Here is a 7,500-nt window from a genome sequence, read left to right as displayed (position 1 = left end):
AGAGAGAGACAGAGCGAGAGAGAGAGGGACAGAGCGAGAGAGAGAGAGGGACAGAGCGAGAGAGAGAGAGGGACAGAGAGAGAGAGAGTGTGGAGATTACACCGAGGGGTTAAGTTGGGTCACAGTGCTGGGTCGGAGAGGAAGGCAGGAACAGGAGGAGGCCATTCAGTCTCTCAAGCTTGCTCCGTCAGTCGGTGAGACGGTGGCTGATGTCTCTCCTAACTCCCCCTCTGCCCGCCGACACTCCCTACCCCTCAGTACCCTCGTCATCGCGCACCGTGCGGGGGAAACGAGAGACGCCTGCCCCTCGAGGAGCCTGCGTGTGACGGACTGCTTCAGAGCTGGTCGTTGCCGATTCCACACTCGCTCTGTGTTGCCTCCGGCCGGGGCAGAGAGTCAGGGACCGGACACACGCAACAGAGCCCTCCCTCCTCTTCCTCCGCCCCCCCACCTCCCCTACCCCGCCCCTCCCTCGCTCCTCCAGCCATCCCTCGAGAAGCACAGGCGGCTGAAAACGTGCGAGTCACGCAATTGTCTCAAGACCCTCTCGCTCCCCGCAAACCCGGGGCCTCTCCGACAGAGGAGGCCCCCCGCCATCAGTCACCATCATCGGCAGACCCTCGAACTCGAGGATAAGCTCGCATGTTCCCCGCACTAAACTGCATCTGCCCCCTGATTGCCCACCCCACTCTGTCTATCTCTATCCCTTTGCAGGCGCTTGATCCGAACGGAGACACTCCTTTAAGCAGGTGCATCCTAGGCAGTCCCCCGGAATCGAGGAAGACTTGCTCCCACTCGAACATGAGTTCTCGGGTGACTGAACAGTCCAATACAGGAACCACAGTCCCTGTCACAGGGTGGGACAGATAGACGTTGAGGGAAGGGGAGGGTGGGACTGGTTTGCCGCACGCTCCTTCCGCTGCCTGCGCTTGCTTTCTGCGTGCTCTCGGCGACGAGACTCGAGGTGCTCAGCGCCCTCCCGGATGCACTTCCTCCACTCCGGGCGGACTGGTCTTTGGGCCAGAGACTCCCAGGTGTGGGTGTGGATGTTGCACTTTATCAGGGAGGTGTGGTCCTTTGGTTCGTTTGCCCGTGAAGGAGTTCCGAGTAGAGCGCTCGCTTTGGGGAGTCTCGTGTCTGGGGGCATGTGGACAATGTGGCCCTGCCCAGCGGAGCTGGTCGAGTGTGGTCAGTGCTTCGATGCTGGGGATGTTGGCCTGGTTGAGGACGCTAGCGTTGGTGCGTCTGTCCTCCCGGGGGATTTGCAGGATCTTGCGGAGACAGCGTTGGTAGTATTTCTCCAGCGACTTGAGGTGTCTACTGTCCATGTCTCTGAGCCATACAGGAGGCTGGGTATCACCACAGCCCAGTAGACCATGAGCTGGGTGCAGGGGGAAGATACCTACTGTACATGGTCCATGTCTCTGAGCCATACAGGAGGGTGGGTATCACTACAGCCCTGTAGACCATGAGCTGGGTGCAGGGGGAAGATACCTGCTGTACATGGTCCATGTCTCTGAGCCATACAGGAGGCTGGGTATCACTACAGCCCTGTAGACCATGAGCTGGGTGCTTGGCGTGAGATACCTACTGTACATGGTCCCTGTCTCTGAACCATACAGGAGGGCGGGTATCACTACAGCCCTGTAGACCATGAGCTGGGTGCTGGGGGTGAGATACCTACTGTACATGGTCCATGTCTCTGGGCCATACAGGAGGGAGGGTATCACTACAGCCCTGTAGACCATGAGCTAGGTGCTGGGGGTGAGATACCTACTGTACATGGTCCATGTCTTTGAGCCATACAGGAGGGTGGGTATCACTACAGCCCTGTAGACCATGAGCTGGGTGGTGGATTTGAGGGCCTGGTCTTCGAACACTCTTTTCCTCAGGCGGTCGAAGGCCGCACTGGCGCACTGGAGGTGGTGTTGGCCCTCGTCGCCAATGTCTGCTCTGGTTGATAGGAGGCTCCCGAGGTATGGGAAATGGTCCACGTTGTCCAGGGCCACGCCGTGGATCTTGATGACTGGGGGGCAGTGCTGTACGGTGAGGACAGGCTGGTGGAGGACCTTTGTCTTACGGATGTTTAGTGTAAGGCCCATGCTTTCGTACGCCTGGGTGAAGGTATTGACAATGACTTGGAGTTCAGCCTCTGAATGTGCGCAGATGTCGGCGTCGTCCACGTACTGTGGCTCGAAAACAGGACCCAGCTCACAGCTCACATCCCACAGCAGGCATTAAGGGCCATAGAGCGTTGTCTGGTCTCCAGTCATCTGGGTTACCCCTGGCCAAGGCCCCGCTCCACCAAGCTCGGTGTGGTGGCTGGTGGGCAACAGATACCCCACGTTAAATAATCCAAGCACAGAAAGATCCACCCTTCAATATGACGTTCAATGTGAGTAAAGTTCCCTCTACACCATCCCATCAAACACTCCCTGGGCAGGTACAGCACGGGGTTAGATACAGAGTAAAGCTCCCTCTACACTGTCCCATCAAACACTCCCAGAGCAGGTACAGGAGGTTAGATACAGAGTAAAGCTCCCTCTACACTGTCCCATCAAACACTCCCAGAGCAGGTACAGGGGGTTAGATACAGAGTAAAGCTCCCTCTACACTGTCCCATCAAACACTCCCAGGGCAGGTACAGGGGGTTAGATACAGAGTAAAGCTCCCTCGACACTGTCCCATCAAACACTCCCAGGGCAGGTACAGCACGGGGTTAGATACAGAGTAAAGCTCCCTCTACACTGTCCCATCAAACACTACCAGAGCAGGTACAGCACGGGGTTAGATACAGAGTAAAGCTCCCTCTACACTGTCCCATCAAACACTCCCAGGGCAGGTACAGGGGGTTAGATACAGAGTAAAGCTCCCTCTACACTGTCCCCATCAAACACTCCCAGGGCAGGTAAAGGGGGTTAGATACAGAGTAAAGCTCCCTCTACACTGTCCCATCAAACACTCCCAGGGCAGGTACAGGGGGTTAGATACAGAGTAAAGCTCCCTCTACACCGTCCCATCAAACTCTCCCAGGGCAGGTACAGGGGGTTAGATACAGAGTAAAGCTCCCTCTACACTGTCCCATCAAACACTCCCAGGGCAGGTACAGGGGGTTAGATACAGAGTAAAGCTCCCTCTACACTGTCCCATCAGACACTCCCAGGGCAGGTACAGCACGGGGTTAGATACAGAGTAAAGCTCCCTTTACACTGCCCCATCAAACACTCTCAGGGTAGGTACAGGGGGTTAGATACAGAGTAAAGCTCCCTCTACATTGTCCCCATCAAACACTCCCAGGGCAGGTACAGCACAGGGTTAGATACAGAGTAAAGCTCCCTCTACACTGTCCCATCAGACACTCCCAGGGCAGGTACAGGGGGTTAGATACAGAGTAAAGCTCCTGCTACACTGTCCCATCATACACTCCCAGGGCAGGTACAGGGGCTCAGATACAGAGTAAAGCTCCCTCTACACTGTCCCATCAAACACTCCCAGGGCAGGTACAGCATGGGTTAGATACAGAGTAAAGCTCCTGCTACACTGTCCCATCATACACTCCCAGGGCAGGTACAGGGGCTTAGATACAGAGTAAAGCTCCCTCTACACTGTCCCATCAAACACTCCCAGGGCAGGTACAGCACAGGGTTAGATACAGAGTAAAGCTCCCTCTACACTGTCCCATCAAACACTCCCAGGGCAGGTACAGCATGGGTTAGATACAGATTAAAGCTCCCTCTACACTATCTGGAGATGGAAGATGTGTTTCAGGGGAGAGGGGGGGGTTGGGGGAGAGGGGGGTTGGGGGATATGGAGAGAGGGGGGGTTGGGGGATATGGGGAGAGGGGTGTTGGGGGAGAGGGGGGTTGGGGGAGAGGGGGGTTTGGGGAGAGGGGTGTTGGGGGATATGGGGAGAGGGGGGTTGGGAGATATGGGGAGAGGGGGGTTGGGGGATATGGGGAGAGGGGGGTTGGGGGATATGGAGAGAGGGGGGGTTGGGGGATATGGGTAGAGGGGTGTTGGATATGGGGAGAGGGGGGTTATGGGGAGAGGGGTTGGGGGATATGGGGAGAGGGGGGTTGGGGGATATGGGGAGAGGTGGGATTTGGGGAGAGGGGGGAGTTGGGGGATTATGGAGAGAGGGGGGGTTGGGGGATATGGGGAGAGTCGGGTTGGGGGATATGGGGAGAGGGGGGGTTGAGGGATATGGGGAGAGGGGTGGTTGGGGGCGAGGGTGGTTGGGGGATATGGGGAGAGGGGGGGTTGGGGGATATGGGGAGAGGTAGGGTTTGGGGGGGGGGGTTGGGGTATATGGGTAGAGGGGTGTTGGGGGATATGGGGATGGGGGGTTTGGGTGAGAGGGGGCATATGGAGAGAGAGTGGTTGGGGGATATGGGGAGAGGGGGGTTGCGGGAGAGGGGGGTTGGGGGATATGGAGAGAGGGGGGGTTTGGGGAGATGGGTGTTGGGGGATATGGGGAGATGGGTGTTGGGGGAGAGGGGGGTTGGGGGATATGGGGAGAGTGGGGTTTGGGGAGAGGGAGGTTGGGGGATATGGGTAGAGGGGTGTTGGGGGATATGGGGAGAGGGGGGTTGGGGGTTATGGGGAGAGGGGGGTTGGGGGATATGGGGAGAGCTGGGGGTTCGGGGCGAGGGATGGTTGGGGGATATGGGGAGAGGGAGGGGGTTGGGGGATACGAGGAGAGGGGGGTTGGGGGATATGGGGAGAGGGGGGTTGACGGATATGGGGAGAGGGGGGTTGGGGGATATGGAGAGAGGGGGGGTTGGGGGATATGGGTGGGGGGGTTGGGGGATATGGGTAGAGGGGTGTTGGGGGATATGGGGAGAGGGGGTTGGGGGATATGGGGAGAGAGGGGTTGGGGGATATGGGGAGAGGGGGGTTGGGGGAGAGGGGGGTTGGGGGATATGGGGAGAGGGGGGGTTGGGGGATATGAGGAGAGGGGGGTTGGGGGATATGGGGAGAGGGGGGGTTCGGGGAGAGGGGGGTTTGGGGAGAGGGGGGGTTGGGGGATATGGGGTGAGGGGGGTTGGGGGATATGGGGAGAGGGGGGGTTGGGGGATATGGGGAGAGGGGGGTTGGGGGATATGGGGTGAGGGGGGTTGGGGGAGAGGGGGGTTGGGGGATATGGGGAGAGGGGGGTTGGGGGATATGGGGAGAGGGGGGGTTGGGGGATATGGGGAGAGGGGGGTTGGGGGATATGGGGAGAGGGGGGTTGGGGGAGAGGGGGGTTGGGGGATATGGGGAGAGGGGGGTTGGGGGATATGGGGAGAGGGGGGTTGGGGGAGAGGGGGGTTGGGGGATATGGGGAGAGGGGGGTTGGGGGATATGGGGAGAGGGGGGTTGGGGGATATGGGGAGAGGGGGGTTAGGGGATATGGGGAGAAGGTGGGTTTGGGGAGAGGGGGGGTTGGGGGAGAGGGGGGGTTGGGGGATACGGGGAGAGGGGGGTTGGGGCATATGGGGAGGGGGAAAGGGGGGGTTTGGGGAGAGGGGGTTTGGGGGATATGGAGAGAGGGTGGTTGGGGGATATGGGGAGGGGGGTTGGGGGAGAGGGGGTTGGGGGATATGGAGAGAGGGGGGGGTTGGGGGATATGGGGAGAGGGGGGTTGGGGGATATGGGGAGGGGGGGTTGGGGGATATGGGGAGAGGGGGGGGTTGGGGGATATGGGGAGAGGGGGGTTGGGGGATATGGGGAGGGGGGGTTGGGAGATATGGGGAGAGGGGGGGTGTTTGGGGAGAGGGGGTGTTGGGGGATATGGGGAGAGGAGGGGTTGGGGGATATGGGGAGAGGGGGGGTTCGGGGAGAGGGGGGTTGGGGATATGGGGAGAGGGGGGGTTGGGGGATATGGGGAGAGGGGGGTTGGGGGATATGGGGAGAGGGGGGGTTCGGGGAGAGGGGGGTTGGGGATATGGGGAGAGGGGGGGTTGGGGGATATGGGGAGAGGGGGGTTGGGGGATATGGGGAGAGGGGGGGTTCGGGGAGAGGGGGGTTGGGGGATATGGGGAGAGGGGGGGTTGGGGGATATGGGGAGAGGGGGGGTTGGGGGATATGGGGAGAGGGGGGGTTCGGGGAGAGGGGGGTTGGGGATATGGGGTTTGGGGGATATGGAGAGAGGGTGGTTGGGGGATATGGGGAGGGGGTTTTGGGGGAGAGGGGGGTTGGGGGATATGGAGAGAGGGGGGGTTGGGGGATATGGAGAGAGGGGGGGTTTAGGGAGAGGGGGGTTGGGGGATATGGGGAGAGGTGGGGTTGGGGGATATGGGGAGAGGAGGGTTGGGGAGGGGGGGTTGGGGGATATGGGGAGAGGGGGATTGGGGGATATGGGGAGAGGGGGGGTTGGGGGATATGGGGAGAGGCGGGATTGGGGGAGAGGGGGGGTTGGGGGATATGGGGAGAGGGGGGTTGGGGGATATGGGGAGAGGGGGGGTTGGGGGATATGGGGAGAGGGGGGATTCGGGGAGAGGAGGAGAGGGGGGGTTGGGGGATATGGAGAGAGGGGGATTGGGGGATATGGAGAGAGGGGGGGTTGGGGGATATGGGGAGGGGGGGGTTGGGGGATATGGGGAGAGGGGGGTTCGGGGAGAGGAGGAGAGGGTGGTTGGGGGATATGGGGAGAGGGGTTGGGGGATATGGGGAGAGGGGGGTTCGGGGAGAGGAGGAGAGGGGGGTTGGGGGATATGGGGAGAGGGGGGGTTGGGGGATATGGGGAGAGGGGGGGTTGGGGGATATGGGGAGAGGGGGGGTTGGGGGATATGGGGAGAGGGGGGTTGGGGGATATGGGGAGAGGGGGGGTTGGGGGATATGGGGAGAGGGGGGTTGGGGGATATGGGGAGAGGGGGGGTTGGGGGATATGGGGAGAGAGGGGTTCGGGGAGAGGAGGAGAGGGGGGGTTGGGGGATATGGGGAGAGGGGGTTGGGGGATATGGGGAGATGGTGGGAGGTGGGGTTGGAGGTATTGGGACAGGTCTGGTGGGTGGGCTGTCTCTCTCTCTATCTGTGCCCGTACCCTCTCCCAATCCCACCCCTCTCACCTGTGATAAGTCCCAGGTGGAGTTCCGTCATGTTCATTACGGACGAATCAGGATCGATGCAGAAGTCACTGAGTGCCTAAGGGAGGAAGTGGATGAGGAATGATTGAGGGAGGGTGTGGTTGAGAAGGTAAATGGTGGATCAGACCCCCGAGACAGACCCCCCCCCCACCCCCAAAGCTCTTCATTCCTTCTGAGGGGAGGGCACTGGGTCCATTCGTTATCCCGGATTTATTTAACCCTGAACGCAAACCAGCTATTCGACCACAAGACCAGGCCCTCAAATCTACCACCCAGCTCATGGTCTACAGGGCTGTAGTAATACCCGCCCTCCTGTATGGCTCAGAGACATGGACCATGTACAGTAGGTATCTCACCCCCAGCACCCAGCTCATGGTCCACAGGGCTGTAGTGATACCCGCCCTCCTGTATGGCCCAGAGACATGGACCATGT

The 7,500-nt window shown here is 60.3% G+C and overlaps 1 protein-coding gene and 1 pseudogene across 1 annotated transcript in view; both read left to right on the top strand.

Annotated features, from left to right (window-relative positions):
• LOC139257848 (cdc42 effector protein 5-like) overlaps window positions 1-7,500 on the top strand; it is a 14,306-nt gene that overhangs the window by 2,994 nt on the left and 3,812 nt on the right. The gene's annotated exons all lie outside the window — the stretch shown is intronic.
• LOC139257844 (putative uncharacterized protein DDB_G0271982) overlaps window positions 1-7,500 on the top strand; it is a 13,188-nt pseudogene that overhangs the window by 4,359 nt on the left and 1,329 nt on the right.

The sequence above is a fragment of the Pristiophorus japonicus genome, unplaced genomic scaffold, assembly GCF_044704955.1.
Source record: "Pristiophorus japonicus isolate sPriJap1 unplaced genomic scaffold, sPriJap1.hap1 HAP1_SCAFFOLD_917, whole genome shotgun sequence".
NCBI classification, from domain to species: domain Eukaryota; kingdom Metazoa; phylum Chordata; class Chondrichthyes; family Pristiophoridae; genus Pristiophorus; species Pristiophorus japonicus.
Note: the sequence above shows the minus strand (reverse complement) of the source record. Positions and strands in the feature narration are given on the sequence as shown.